Below are 16,802 nucleotides of genomic sequence, written 5' to 3' on the forward strand. Positions count from 1 at the left end.
AGCCTTGGGACCTTAAACGAAATAGGCATATACAGTAGACCCTCGGAGTTCATAGGGGTCAGGCATCCACATTTTAGAATAGCTACAATCTGCAAATACTTGAGACCTTGTCCTCTAAAATGTTTTTAAACTGTCCATTTTAATAGTTCAAACACAAAGTATACCCTAACATGGATTAATACACACAGTGGAAATCGACTTACCACGACTACAGAAGATATCAGTCTTGGAGGTTCAGCCAATCAGGACAAAGGAAAATGAATGGTGCTCCTGGATTGGCTGCTTCATAAATGMTAGCCAATAGCTTTTCAATTAGCATTGAAGGTATTTCAAATTCAAAAATTTCCCTACAATTTCTCTTGAATATTTTAGAGATGATCCACCTATAATTTGGAGTCACGTTCCATAGAAGAGTGTATGGGTRTCATGTCATGCAAATTTTAAGGGAACTTAATATTGAGGAAAAAAAAGAAAGCAAATTAGACACGTTTCCCCCTCACTGGTTTGGAGTGAATCAAGCTGGATACACAAAGCATAATTGCTTTTTAAATTTTTTTTATAAATATAGTTTGCAGACTAACATCGACCACACATCACAGAAAAATGGAACAAGACCTCCCATTGGATCTGGTGGTTTGTAATTTAATAGTTTTGTGCAGACCCACCAGTGGTTGGGAAAAATTCACTACCACAAACTCATTCTCTGAATAAAAACTGTTTTTGCTAAATTGAGGAAGTTATTTTGAATTCTGCCATTTCCATCAACCTCTTGATATTTCAAAATATGCTTTAAAAAAGCGTTGCTGAAATGATGGCTATTTACTCCTGCGTGCTAAACAGTTTGTGGATTACCGGGAATAGGGGTTTCTCAGAGGATTCCCAAGCTTTTATTCATCTTTAATTGCTTTTCTTAGTTCGTCTTGTTCTTCTGAATGTCCATATCCACCATAGATCATACGCCTCAATTAACCGGAGGAGCTTGGAAGTCTTATTCCCCACTTGGCGTTGTGTTAATCCTGTCWGAACGGGCCTTAAGGCTCTGAGTCTGAAGGGAATAGGTGATAAATCTCTGGAGGCCCATCACTAGAGCCAGGCTTCCCAGCGCTCTTTCATTGTTTCCAGATATAAAGTTGGAAGACATCCTGGAATACCCATCCTGTATTTTAGGATGGGTGGGTTTGTAGAGGTCTCAGCATGGAGTTGAGCTGAGAAAATAAATTCTCCAAAAATTCAGAGACAGATTCTTGCAGATGAGGAATTAGAAATGTTTATCCTCTCGATGCATTTTTTAAAAAAATATAGTAACCAAGACTAACCATGTGGAGATTGGATCCTGTGAGTTCATATATAAAAAGCTTTGTGGTTTATCGTCCACAACTGTAGGAGATGTGGCACCAAACAAGTGACTCTCGCCGCCTACGTCCCCATTTACTGTCTCAGTCACAGTATCCGCCCCTCTGGCTGCTCTGACCTGTCGCACACTGCTGATGGAAGTTGGTACCTTTCTCCACATCTATTATTTTACCTCCCACTCCATAATTATTTCACTAATAATTATATTTTTTCAAAGGCACTGTCAGAAAATGTTCATACCCCTGAAAAGCCACTGTACTTTCTGAAAAAAATTAATAATTTTTAACATTCTTGTTTAATTATGAACCCGCAAAAACATATTTAGTTTATAAATAAACCATGACTATATTTGAGGAAATGTTCTATTTTATCCAGTGACTCCAAGTTGACTTGCACTGAAGGCTGATATTGGATGGTAACTAACGGAATACAGAAATAACCTTGGCATGATATGAATGTTGACTTATAGTCGTGTTAAAATGTGTAAAATAACAAAAAAAATACATCATTTTCTTTTGCAAGGCACTGCTCTGTGCAGAAATGTTGGTTTTTTTTTGTGAACATCCAAATATCAGTGCAAGAGTTCACTTGGTATTTATAATTTATTTACAATATCTTTGTAAAAGATGTAAAACTGAGTGCATAAAGTTATAAAATGATTCAACAATCTGTCATTGAAGTGTAAATTAAGAGTTTTGGCTTCCTGGCCTCTGAATAAATAACCACAGCGAGAAAATCACTTTTTCCTGCTGCTCCTCTTTCTCTATCCTGACAGATTTATCAAATTAATAACTAACGTTAAGTGTTCTACTGTTCTTTCCCATGTAAACACATCCACACCGTAGATGTTGATACTAGTTCAAAATATTTGCTACGCAGTGGAACRTTCATGGATCAGGAGAAACGAATGTCAGCCATCAAGTTGATTCCAACCGCAGTGTCAAACAAAACCATTTTTAACTCTGTAAAATAATTAAATATTCAGTTTACTTTTTGGCTTAAGTGATTTTTWAAAAAATACATTTATTTTCTTTATATATATTTTAACACCTACTGTTGGGGAAAAAATGCTAAGTTTAAATCTCCAGACATTGATCCAGGATCTGGAAACTAATGAAGCTTCTTGCCTGATGTCTTGCTCCGTTAGATTGTTTTAATTTGGTAGAAATGAAAATTTCTGCCATTCAGTTATTTCTATGACATGATTTTAATCTACTGCTTGTGAATTAGAACAAGGCATTGACTATTAGGATCGATAGTTTGCTAACCTTGAGTAAAAATACCAACATTGTATCAATATTTTATCTTTGGTCATCATGACTCTAAAAATATTTTTTCTCTATCTGAAACAAAGGGGGCAGATTTACTCATTAATCATCTCTTGGTTTCATATCTATTTCCAACACAAATATTCTGCAGACAATTTTGGAGTTCTGATCCAACATTAAATAGTTATAAATCAGCAAAGCTCTGTAAAATTATTTATGAAAAGGGATCAAATTAAGGAGCCACATCCTGTAGGTGTGTTTTCTTTTTCTCACAGTAGATGTTGTGTTAATTTTGGAAAATAAAAACAGCCGATAAACGGTTGGCTCTAGATGTCGCCACTCCGCCTGTACGTTTTAACTTCCCTGGCTGTGCTGTCATTGGCTAGTAATATTTCCTAAAAATGAAGCAGCTGGATCGGCCTGTAACAATCGATTAATGTCCTCCCCCTTCAGTCACAGATGCTGCCACTTCAGTCTCCTCTCTTTTTTTTTTTTCTGAAGCTAATGTGCTGAAAGATGACAAGAGAGCGCCATTTAAGATCAGAAAAAAGCAAAGAGCGAGTGTAGCGGCCATGTCGGCCTGCCTTCCACATTGTCACATTAATGTTGTGGAGGGAGAAAAAAAAATGACAACAGTGGGTCATTTCAGAGGAATAATGGCAGAGCTAGCAGACTGTGACAGCAGGTCTGGCAACACGGCTAAACTTTGCAGATCTGATTTCCTATTATCCGCTTCAGCACAAAGCGGAGCGGCCAGCTTTGCATGTAGCACTGTAGCATATTTCTCGCTGCTCATTTGAGGTCGCATGAATAATTAAAAGGCTGGAGCGCTCTTTATCAGTCTGAAAACGCCACATATTATTTGAGCATTCATGCAACAAGAAGTGGAGAACATTGTGGAAGGGGAACCTGCGGTCCTGGAAGGAAGGAAGGCAGGGTGTGGTGTGCTGTTTGGATCCAACTGTTTTCAGGGCMTGCTAGCTAAGCCCGTGCGTTTCTGTTTTAATTTGACATTGGGAGATAACGGCGCCGACTCCAGCCCTCACAATGTTAACAGATTTGAATATTAAGCAGGAAGTTCAGGCAACTGGCAGTGATGTTTCCTTGCCTCTAACCAGGTTCTGCTGTCAGAACTTGTCTCACATTCACCTCCATCTTACAGGACAGACATGCTTTTCCATGTCTGTCCTGTAATAAGTACACCAGGGTTTTTATTATTTTCCTTCTTAGCAGCAGCGTTTCTTCCATCAGTGTGTTTTAAGACCTGCTGTTGCTATTGATGGGAACTAAAATCACAGGAGAACGAATTAGCACAGCTGGACTTGAGCTACGTGCAGCTGCAGCACTGGGCTCCTGGACTTCTCAGGACTTTTAAAGTGGAGACAGACTGGTGGACAGATGGACCACTGGATGGATGGATGGTTGGATAGAGGTCCTGTTTCCAGGCAGCATGGTCCTCCTGTCTTCCTGTGATGAGAGGTTCAGGGTCCCTCTGTTTTCAGAAGCATGGAGGCGTTTAGAGCTGATTTCTGGTTGAGGTCTGATGATCCCTGTTGAGAAAATGTTTTTTAAATGATGATAAGACTCAGATTGTGGACACACGCTGCTGTGCATTCTGTATCAAGTTCGGTTTGTTCTGGTGTTTCTGCCGGTTTCTATAAAACATGCCTGCTGGGGACTTTGATATGTTTTAAGTGTTTGGAGCATAGACGCGCAATAAATCTCTTCTAAACTGGGGTTTTAAACTTCCTCCTGGATCTTTTTAGCAGTTATTTGTTTTGAAGTGGATCTCTTTGTAACAGTCCAGCCGTATCAGAGTGGTCCGCTCTGTTTGGGTACTGCTGTTCCTTTTCCCCAATTCCTCACATTCTTCTTCTACTCAACAATTTCGCTCTGATCAGATTCTTCTCTGGGCCCCAGGGCTGAATTCTCCCTCTGGCCCGGGTCTGTATACACGGCTTGGCCTTGTACATCTCTTAAAATATAGGATGTGAGCTGCATAGCAATGCTGATGAACGCTGATTAATTTATTTAGCCAATCCTCATGTCTCAAACCCGGCCAGAAGTGGTTCAGAAAGCAGAATTATTCTGTGTGCTTCTGGCAGTTCTGTCTGCTAATTAAAGTCTGTCATCCTGACACGACTTTAAGAATCTGGGAGCAGATTTTAGAAAACATCTGAGCTGCTTCAGTTGTCTTCTGTAGATGAAGATGCTTTCATAAAGTTTTGAGCTGCTCAGATAAGAGGCAGTGCTTTGTAAAACGCTATGAAGCTGCTTTCTACAAATCTTTTTTTACCAGTTAAATGTACGTTTTCCATTACAAATAAACAGAAAATGGAACAGATGAACTTCGCTCAAGTTTGAGAGGGAAGCAGAAATAAAGACGTTTCTCCTTGTAGCCGGAGAGCCGACCATTAATTGGCCAACATTTGGAATTGGTAATAAACTATATGATCTCTAAATGGTACTATTCCCAAAAAATTGTATATTTTGGAAAAATATTGCTTTGACAATAAGTGATGACAAAAAGTGATTAATTAGCAAAATTATAATATTTTGCATCTCTGCTCAGAGCCTAACAAACTAAAATACTGCTCTAATAAATAAAACATATTGTTTACCAAATTAGCTTCTTTAGTCCCACAGTTGCATTAAGTGGTTTAATTGCACCACTTACCTTGCACAGTGATTGCATGAAATCATATTTTTAACTGTATTGATTTAATTGATGCTCTTATGAAACCAGCATTGCAAAAAGAAAAAAATCCTCTCACAGTTCTAACTGTTGTGTAAAGAGTCAACTTTAACACAGACGTTGAACTTTATTCAACTAAAAGTTTGCTTTAGAATTAGAAGCCAAGTGCACCAAATATGTTCAAAGTTAGCAAAACCACCGAGGCGCTAAATGAAAAGCTAGCTCTGCTATTGGTTCTTAGAGAATTAGTGGAAATGTGCCCACCACTGCTTACGTGGAATCATTTCATTATTATTTATAACCAGTTGCACTTGTTCAAAATGTTAAAAATAATAGCTAGCTAGCTTATAGATCCATCGACCAATAAAGAATCAATTGAAATCAATGGAGCTTAGATTTGTTTTGATGCAAACTGCATGCTGGAAGGATTCCTGAGGAACTGCTGTGATTTGTTTGTTGTTTAGTAATGCAGGTGTGATGTCATGTGAGTGAGAGCTGTCGGTGTTACACAGCTCTGCAAATAAACTTCATCATTTCTTTGAGAATTATTGCCTCTGGATATGGATGTTGTGTTTGCTGAAATGATTTTTGCTCCAGCTTTTTCTTATTTTTTTACTTCCTTACAGTTATGTGCAACCGTAGCAACAAGGTAAGTTTTTCTTTTTTTGTCAAACATTAGCATCTTAGAAGCTCAAATACTTTAACTGTACCCCTCAAGTCTGAGAGGAGTTAAAAATGAGGTTTCATGGATGCAGACAGTTTCTTCCATCGATTGTTTCTCCAGGATCATATCGCTGACTATCTGCAAGAGAGAGGTTTAGTGGCAAAAGCAAATGAGGTAGATTAGCAGTGCTAGCCAACACAGTGCCATCCAGGACATGCTACTGTGGAATAAGGAGGCAGAGGCAACTTATGTTAGCATGTCGTAAGTCATGAGACTGTCATACAGCAACAGTCTTCAGTCAGAGGGTTCTTTATATTTGTTGCAAAACTGACTGCTACTGTAAATCCTTCCTGCCTGCAGCATCACCGTCCACCAAGACTGTCTGAAAATACTAGGATGATATGAGCTGTAACATTTCATTTCCCTTTCAGATAAACGGAGTATGTTTGAATTTAACTGATTAAATGACATTTTAACTGCAGCAGCAACAATTGTTGCATTTCTGTTTTCAATTGAAACCATCTAAATCATGTTTGAGTGTGAGGAGGAGTTCCAGCTTCTGTGTACACAATTATAATGAAGCACCATGTTCCTTTTTTTTAATTTATTTTTATCAGTAACTCTAAATATTGTAAAACTCCTCTGTTGCTCTCTGTCAGGCATTGATGTGATGCAACATGGCGTTGATCCTGTGTGGAATCTATTGGGCAGAATTTGAACGTGAGGAGACTGGTAGTCATTATCTCCCCCGCCCCCCATTTAGATTTGATTCAACCATTTGGGATCCTTCATGCCAGCCTGCGTATTCTGGTCTTCAAATGATAGATGTACGTACTTCACAGAGAAGGCAAATAAATTGCTCTGGGGCAATTTCTAATTTGGTCCAGAAAAGGAAAGGAACAGAAGGCAATTATTCATCTGCAAGTCTCCTTAAAAATCTCTCTTCATCTCCCGTTTTGACTGCACAGCTCAGGTAATTTAACAATATAAAAGAGAACAATCTGGGCTTCAATTTCATTCTAATTCTCCTGTCTGTTTTTCCTAAAGCGAACATTGCTGTACATCATGGTGAGCTTCTCAGACTTAGAACTTCGTGTCCTAATATACCAATCTGTATCCTCGCTTTAATAGAGCAAGGAGCGCTGCCTGGTGTGTGCACAACCCAGCCAACACCAGTCCCCCATCGCAGGCTTCCTCTGAAGTTTTGTTTTATTAAACTTCCTGCATGTATGGCAGCACAATGAGAGCCCCTCGGAGATGAGGGGATTATGGTGCACCCATGTGGGCTAGTCTTTGAGCAAAATCAGTCAGGCCTGTGGAGAGGCAGCCTGGTAATTTTCCTCTGCTCACGCTGCCATCACTGCAGAATGATGGTGTTCTTGCATGGAATAAATAGTACAGTTAGACACAGCTCTTCATGCTGCTTTCATCACATTTCTGTGTGTCCTCTCATGTGCATAGATTGCTGCTTTTAGCAACAGCGAGAGTCGTCATGGTGACTCAGAAGTGTAAATGTTGCCAGTTTTTATGGTAGAAAAAAACTCACCTAAGCAGTGTGTTCACATAGGAGTCATCAGGACATGCTGCAAATAAGAAAGGATATGTAAACCATGTGCCGCATCAGGCTGTATTGGGCTGGTACGAAGGTGTGACGGTTTTATTAGGTCGAGGTAAATAATCACAGCTTTGGGGGATTTGGACGGAAAATTCTACAAACAAATACATTTTCTGCTACAATGAGATCAGCAGGGGAGGGCACCACTAACTAAATGTTAGCTGTGCTAGCCGTAAAGGGCTAATCATAAACATTCGTTCTGCTAACACAAAACTGCTATGCCACTGCAATAATTAATGGAGGCTAGTACTAAAGCGCCAACTTTAATTCAAATATCATCTGCCCCTGAAAGACTACAGCTTTATTTTTATCTTGTTCTCTACTCTCCGTGTCTTATTTTGTTATTGAATTTCTCTGATTTGAAATAGTTATGGGTAGGGGAGAGAAAATGTGAGGGGAGGAAATGGGATTGCTGCATCAACAAACTTCACCCATGAATATAAACAGTTCAAAGAACAAATATACCTTAACATGCATTAATGGGCATAGTAGAAACCATCTTGGATACCACAGAAGCCAACATCTAGCTCCTCTCTCAGCCAATCAGGACCAAGAAAAACGAATGGTGCTCCTCGATTGGCTGGTTTGCAAATAGCGTCTCAAGCATTATTGCTCAGACGCATTTCCCATTGAACATTATGCTATACAGAAAAATCCACAAATGGACAGAATTTCCACAAATGATTTGGAGTTTCTATGTCCTCTAATGAACTTGATAACACATTTATTTAGATTATAAATTCTTACCATGTTCCTTTCTGCGTGGTGGACTCCATCCATCCATAATGCTTCGGTTCACTCACCGTGTGCTTTCCAGTGACATCGGCTCATCTCAGATAAAAATGCAGCTGATTAAAATAAAGGGAACGTATCTATCAGGTAACATTTGCTTCTAGTTGGTAACCTTTTCATTCTGGATCACACACACTCCAGCAAATATTATTCAGAACTCCCTTTAAGCTGCCTGTTGCTTCGGCTGAACGTGTGCATTGAAGGAGAGTCTGCCATTGACTTGTTGCTTGTAGTAATACATAGAAGACAAACAAGCTGCAACCTACCAATCGATATTCTGCCGCCTCCATATTGGTTGACTCTTCTGCTCCCCTGCTTGAAATGAATCTATTATTCATATTTTCTGTTCTGTTGCCTCCTGTTTCTACGTTGGATTGTGACTCTGAACCAGTGCAGCAAAAATGATTCAGTAGAAGCTCTAATAATTCATAAGAGATAAAAATGATGGCAGCTTTAGTTTGGCAGCTTTCCTGGATGTCTAACAATGTTAAAAGTTGCTTTATATTTATGCTCCACATTAAGAAATGTGCAGCAACGTGAAGATGACTTTTAATGGGATTGTTGAACGTGACGTTTTGGTACCGCAGGCGCTCCTGCTGCTCAGCAACACCCCCCCTCCCCACACTGCAGGGATATTTTGACTTGGCTGCAGGGAATTGCTCCCATTCAGTCACAGGAGTGTTAAAAAAAAAAAAAAACTCTGTGACTGATGTTGGATGATAAAAGTTCTGGATTTCTAGATTCAGCATCAGACTGACGCCGCAACAAGTTTTCTTCATTTAACTTCACATTTTAGGTCTTAATACAGGCGCAGCAAAAAAATAAAATAAAATTAAAAAAAGCAATATAATTTAGTTTAAAAGATAAATTTATCGATTTAAATATGCTGATATGAGTTTTATTTCTGTTTCATTTACTCCGTAATCGTGCCCAGGTTTCGTGGGCAGAATAACAAAATACAGACGACCTGACTCAGTATACCGTACAGCATCTACACTCAGCGCTCAGCTGAGTCCTTCTGCATGAATTACTGCATCAATGCGGCGTGACACGGACACCGACCTGAGGTTCTGCTGACGTGTTCAGGAAGCCTGTAAACATTGTTCGCAGTACCTTTTTACAATCATCATCTTAAGTATTAAATGATAAGAAAATGCTACTTGTATTTAGTTCAGTTTGCAGCTGCATGATTTTCCACTTTCCCAGTGGGAAATCTGACTGCCATTGGCATTCCAGTTGTTTTTTCTGACCTGGAAGTTTTAATTTCCCAGTCCTGTGTGCAACTGGACCACAGCAGTAGACTTTTGTTGTTTATTAAAATCCTGAATGTTTACCATATTGCTAAAAACTAAAAAGAAATACCTCAACTATTTAACCTTATTCTGTGGCATGCAAACGGTTTCCACTTTACGATTTGTGGTGAGGAACTTGGTGATGTTTCAGAGGACTGAGAGCTTTAGCCTTCGATCAGATGAGGCTTTGCTGACGTTGTCTCTGTTGCTCTGACTCCAGCTGCAGCCCACACCTTTATAAATCCACCATAAGCCAGAACTTAAACAGTCTTGGCTTCACATTTCATCTTTTTTTCCTTCCACTAAACTTTTATTTAAAAGTCTTTGATGTGGCACTCAGAACAGCTGCTGTCAGAACTTTTCTGTACAAAAAAAAAACATTTTTATTAGTTTGTCGTACTCAACTGTTGAGAAACTGACTTTGGGTCTTAATTAAACTGAAATTTTCTGAAATAACAGCTCTAATCGATTGGGATGCGTGTGCAGACACGATGCGCAGCTTTCACACACATTTGTTTTATTTTTTTAAATTTTTTTTACAAACCTACAGAGAAACGAGCCCAGAGCCCACGGTGCAGGTTTCAATGAAAACATTTTAACAGAGATGTTTGAAGCGTGCATAAATGAATGAGGCGGGGGGAGAAACCCTCTGCTGTGACCTACACTGATGACAAACAAAGCTGACCTTTTCTCTCTGTCGCATGCAATTGCTCACACTTTGCCAAGCAGCGAAAGCAAACCTTATGGCTGCCTCCCTGCTCTTAGCCTTCATCAAATATTCATCTCCTCCAAGACGGCGTGGCTTTGTTCACACTGTGGTACACTGATCTGTGCTGACAGGATGATGGGCCGAGCTGTGATGCTTAGCAACACATTAATTCAGTCATCTTGTTTAATTGAATTAAGGTCTCCTTAGGATCAGGACACAGGTGAAGATGTGAGACTTGTGATTAGGAAGGCCAGAAAACGGAAGCAAAGTAGTGTCAACAATCTGAAATCTGCCCCAGCGCGTCATAATGTGACTTTATTTGGTGACGTTTGACTCATTTTTGTAATTCTTGATCAGTAGATGAATCTAATAAGGAAGGGTTCTTTAGGTGGCTGAATGTCAGAATGGCTCCACTGCAGCAGCAGCAGCAGAGAGCAGAGCCCTAAATCCCCTCTGCAGGATGGGGTGTACTTCATATCGAACGCTTTTCAGAATTACAGACTGTCAAAGTGACGGCGAATGGATTTCTCAGACAGATGTATTTTTCTGTACCACGCGTCGGGGCGCCGGGGCGCAGGCAGGATACCGGGCTCCCAAGGAACGGCCGGAGCGCTGCACCGTTTCAAGAGATTAGAGGGCGGTCAGCGCGGGGGAGCCTGGATCGATGCATCCTCTCAGGGAAAGGATTGACCGGCCATTGATCTGGACCTAACGGGAGCTGCAGATGCAGAGAACAGAAGAGGGTTCTGATGATAACGGCGTCGGCCGCTCCGAGCCACATTTCTGAATCACAGAGAGAAAGGGCGGCTTTTATTTCTGTCATCAAAACGCTCGTTTGTTCAGGTGCTTTAAAACCGCCGCCGCCGCATGCAGAGGAAAATCAGGCTTTCTCTGGTAACAGTTCACCATAAATTGAAGCTCTTTGAAAGGAGCTGGAAATAAAATACTCTGTACTAAAATGTGTTTTTGCTGAAACTGTAAGCAAGAAATGAAATGAGCTTGTGAATAGATTATCTAGAAGTATGACTGGTAGGTGATCACATTGACAGGAAAACACTGAAGCAGAAACCTGCAGGATTCTCTTAAAAGAAAAAAGCTTTTATAGCCACCAGGCTCATCTTGTACTGGATGTTTTCTTGGCAGATATCCATTTAGTTAAAGTGTCAGGTTTTAGTGATGTAAAATGAGATCACAATAAATATCTTCAGAACCTTTCTGTCCCTAATGTGTCAGAAATCCTGCATAATTAAACTGAAAGCAAAGAAATCTGTAAAAAGCAAAATACCTGCTAATAGCTAAAATCCATAAATACTTGAGAACTCCTCTAAAAATGCTTAGAACTGCCTGTTTTAATAACCCAAAAACCTTAGTATGCATTAATAGTGGAAACTAGCACAGAAGCCAACATCCGCCGTCTACCTCTTGGATTGACTGCTTTGGACCCGTCAACCAGTAGCGTGTCTTGTAGCATTGCACCAAATATTTCTGCTTTCCAAGCTGCCTTTTCTTTGGAATATTTTAGAAAAATCATCTCCCACAAAATATAAAAATAAAAATGCACAAATCATGAGACAGAGAATTGAAGTTGAGGTTTCATGTTGGTATTTTCTTGTGATCTATCTCCCTGACACTTGCAGAGAGGTTACAACATTTCAAAATTGTTTAATTGCATAAGGGTATCAGTCAGGAGAAGGCTCTGAAATGCAAATGCTTTAGCAGGTTATTGTGGGTGAGCATTAGTTGTAGCGTTCTGATTGACTCCATCAGAGTTGATGTTAAATCTGAGTCAGAAGGTGAGTTTTAGTTTAGAGTGTGCACACCCACACCATCAGCTTGCTACAGCTTTTAATGTTCTAAATGTCATCCGCTAACAAATTTTTACATGAACAGACATTTACACTGCTTGTTGTTGAATGCATGCAGCAGGTGTCTTTTTTTTTTGTTAGACATTCGACACATGGCAGGAAGGAGGAGGATTAGGAGGTTGTCCCACCTCAGGCTCTGCTGAACCACATCTGCAGGTGTCTCCAAGGAAACGGCAACAGTTCTTTGATGTAATCTCAATGTTGTTAAATGTGCAGAATTGACTAAGAACTAGTATTTTGGTTATATTGTAGATGTTGTGTAGAATATAGCTCTATCACGATGCAGCCAGGTAGTTGGTTAGCCGGTCAAGCCATCTGCTCCGGTAGAACACCTGTCGTCCTGTCAGCCGTTTACCAGGCATGTCGCTATTTTTCATGTAGGTTTTTTATGTGACAGAAAATAATACCTGTGAGCCAAAGTTGTCGTGTTTTGTTTATTATTTTATTCTTTGCCCCCACTTTGAAAATGTGGGGGGGGGTTTTTTAAGTGAGGAAGAAAAAAGTTTGGCTCTTATATTTTAGCTCGCTGACAGACATTGTGTGGCAATGCGTGGGGGAGGGGCATCTCTGTGAAACTTGAATGACTGGCACTTTTTGTTTTTCATCTAGTTTAAAAGTATTTAAAGATTTTAGAAATGTAAGTGTTTACAGTGGTATCCTGGTTTTTCCTGAGGTCCTGGACCACAACCATGTCTGAATACTGGGTTTTCATGGTTTCCTCTAATTTCCAAGTAATTAGCAGAAATTACAAATGTTTTAGTGAAAAAGTTTCACTTTAATGTATGTTTTGCACCGCTTCTCGACTCTAAATAAAATGTTTTTATTGCAGAAATCAAACTGAGAGGAGTACCAAACTCAGACATGTTTGTTTACTTTGTTAAATTTTTTCTTGGTAAAGAAGTATTTTTTATTTGAGTCATTATAAAACCGGATGAAAACGATTAATCCGGTGTGGTTCATTAAGACTCCTACCTGATGCAGGTACTATGGGAAAGACTGTAGAACTGTATTTAACTGTAAGACGAGCAGATATATTTAGTAAACAGAACCAACACAGTGGGAATAAGTAAACAAACATAAATCTCCAAGGAAACAGAAAATCACACTTGTGTGATTTTAATGATCTTTCTGACATATTTTCTGTCTTTATTAACCAGAGGAAACATGGAGGTGAATCTGATGGAAGCTCTTCGGTTTCATTAAAAGCAAAAGCCGCCTTGGTTTTTATGGGAGGGTTTAGTTGAGGACTAACAAGTATCAGGTTGGGCTGAGAGCATGTAGTGGTGCAGCAGAGGCCCAGATTACTCCTGCAGCCAAGTGCTCTTAGGAATTACTGTATGTCTGTGGCATCGATTGGGCGATTCAGCAGCTACCTTCATGCCTAAATATTGATCCGTGCATCATCCTATCTCAATGTTATTGTTTAGCCACTGGGATGGATTTCTGCTGCGGCGGCCGAGCACTTAGAGGAGCCGTAGCTTTAAGCTTTTCCTATCTTTTGTTTGTCAGCATATTCGCCACATACTAATTAAAACAATATACTTTTCCAGAGATCAATAGTGCCGTTTGGTTGATTTGCGTGCAGAAGATGTGCTCAGCGGGTCTGCAGATCGACGCGTCATCTGCGGACCAAACCTGCTGCTGCTGTTCTTATCTGTGCGCATGCAGACCTACAGATTTTCCAGTAACAACCAGAGATTTAGATGAGGGGAAAAAATATGCCTAAAATGTTGAGTAGGAGTCTTCCTGGGGAAAAAAGTTTTCCCTCATTAATTCTGTAGTTTTGTAGATCATCGGCCTGTTCTTTAGCAGATTTTATAGGTCAAACCAGAAGAGAGCACTGTCATTTAGTAATCAAACATGTACATCCCATAATTCAGCAACTGGTACTACAACCTTAAGCAGCAGTAACTCTTTGACATTGTTTTTGTCTTTTTTTATATTCAGCTAAAAATACACTATTGAAAGTATAATTTGGTTGTAGCTCAGATTTTTCAAAGTTTTTCAAAGATTTGTTGTACAGGTTAAAAATTAAGTCCTCAAGTAAAAAAAAAAAGGTTTTTGAATTTTTTGGTTAATTTCCTGTGAAGCTTTCAGCCGTTTTTCCTCCACACTTCTGCTTGTTAAATTGAATAAGAAGTGTGAATTTTGGTGCCGTGTGTTGGACAAAGCCGGATTTTTCTTATTTTCCACCATATTGTGTTTTTGCTCTCGGAGGCGGTGAACCTGCTCTTCCTCGGCTGCCTTTCTCAGGAGTGCAATCTCACCAAGGTTGAGTTGCATTTAATTGCTCCTGTTATCTTCTAAAGGGGAGAAGGAATTTAAATGTTCGACAGACGAAATTAGGGTTCTGTAATGCGGAAATTTCTCCTGCTGGTCCGGTAATTAGCGCTGCCGCTGACAGCTGCAGGGCCCGTTGCAGGAGAAACCGAGGCCGGGTCGTGATGCGCTGGGTGGATTGGATTGTTTTGGCGTGACACCTCTCCGGCGCTGAACCGGCCACTGGTTCACAGACTGGAGTTGGGCTCAATAGTTCTTCTATTGCCCGTCTCAGTGTGTTTAACAGAAGCAATTAAACTGGTAATTCTTGGTGCTGTTGTGATCCACTGATAATGACTGGAGAAGAATAGAAAGCACGTGTCTAATTTCTTAAACCAAATCGAGGAGTTGAAGGATTTTATTTCGTCCAGCTTTGAGGTGTTTCTCATTCAGCGAAGCAAATCAGGCTTCAGAGCGTTGACTGGAGCCTTTCTCATTCCCCTTGGCTTTGTCAGGTCCAGTTCATTTCAGTCATTCAGGTGGACCACATTGTGCGTCGCCTCTCTGCTCATGCATTTCATTTGCCAGGCCTTTGTTTCGACTCCTGCTGGAGATGAACCGGAGGTACCGAGTCGGATCCGAGGCGGGGATTAGTGCCGCGCTTTTCATGCTTTCCTGGAGGCGGACTAACTAGGAAAATGTCAAGGAGGGTGAGGTGAAACAACTTTATTTAAATACCTATTGTTGACTTCCGTTGTGGAGCTGGAGAGTCTAAAGATGTAAACTACAAGATTGACTCTCTTCTTTACTCCAGATTTCTTTTCTAGTCTGAAAATCTTTAGTATATATACTTCTTGCCCATCAGTTTAACATCATTTTGCACAATAATCCCAGTAACCCCTGTATTTAACTGTGACTCCTCATACAGGTGTGTCTGTACATTAGAATGACTCCAGCTGAACAGAAACAAAACTGAAGTTATTATCTTTGGACCTAAAGAGGAACAATTTAGAGTCAACACACAACTTCGGTTGTTACAGCTGGAAACCAGCGATCTGGGTGTTGTGGTGAACTCTATGTGGCTCTGAAGGTTCAGGTCAAAGACGGTTACAAAGTCTGTCTTCTGTCACCTGAAGAACATTTCCAGGATTAAAGGACTAATGTCTCAACAAGATCTAGAGAAACTCATCCATGTGTTTATGTTTAGTCGCATTGGTCACTGCAGCAGCGTCTTTACAGGTCTAAAAAACCCTCCAGGTGATCCAGAACGCTGCTGGCGTTCTCACTAAAACCAGGAAGATGGAGCACATCACTCAGCTCTACAGTTCTTCACTGAGAGAAGGGACTTTAAAATACTTGTTAAAGTTTAAAAAATATTTATTTCCTTCTAGATCTCATTTTCAAGAGGGACCTGGGCAGAACAACCTGTTAACTAAACACTGTTAGTTTATAAATCACTGAACAGCTTGGCACCACAACAATACATTAACCAGAATGCATTCCAGAGAGGTTTGTGATAAACAAATCAGTTAGTGGCACAATAAATTAAAATGAGCTCGATAATAAAATKAGGGCGATAGTCGCTAGTTTTTTTTCATTGTGTCTTTCTCTCTTTCTGCCAAAGAGACTGGATGACAAAAAGCTTCACTCCAATTGTCCGAGTTACTCCTGCCTCTGGTTTCTTTGGTCCTTCTGGTTCTGCTCTGCATCCAGAACCAGAACCAAACATGGAAAAGCGGCATTCAGCTTCTATTCATCACAAATCTGGAACAAACTTCCGTGCAAAACGGCCAAAAAACTGAGTTCCTTTAAATCAAGACTAAAAACTGACCCATTTAGAGTTGTCTTTATTCCCACATTTTATGATAATTTCTTATGATCTTGATGACATTTGAGAAAATATTTGCTTGTTCCTTATTATTAAAACGGATAAAACCACCTCTCCCTAAATTCTCTTTAATGAATGTGTACACTGTAAACTCATCAAACTCGTACGTAAAGATGTACGAGTTTCAGGTCACTGGTCCATCTCTATTTGCCTGAACCACGGGCATAAATATTCTGTGGTGCGATCCTTCAAACTCTCGTGGGAGTCTTTGAACCTGCTGTGGATTCTCTGCAGCCCAGCCAGAGGAGTGTTGGTGAGGTGTGTCACTGATGTTGGGTGGTGAGATCAGGCTGGCAGCTCGTATTCCAGCTCATCCCGCTGGGGTTTGGGTCAGTACGCTGTGCCAAGCCGGAATATTTATGGACCTGACTTTGTGCATTGGGGAGCAGTGAGCTTAGAGGT

At 40.2% G+C, this 16,802-nt stretch overlaps 1 protein-coding gene across 6 annotated transcripts in view; it reads left to right on the forward strand.

Moving 5' to 3' along the window:
* The window catches only part of cadm1a (cell adhesion molecule 1a), a 422,920-nt gene that overhangs the window by 14,231 nt on the left and 391,887 nt on the right, over positions 1-16,802 (forward strand). The gene's annotated exons all lie outside the window — the stretch shown is intronic.

Source organism: Poecilia reticulata, linkage group LG14 (genome assembly GCF_000633615.1).
Source record: "Poecilia reticulata strain Guanapo linkage group LG14, Guppy_female_1.0+MT, whole genome shotgun sequence".
In the NCBI taxonomy this organism is placed as follows: domain Eukaryota; kingdom Metazoa; phylum Chordata; class Actinopteri; order Cyprinodontiformes; family Poeciliidae; genus Poecilia; species Poecilia reticulata.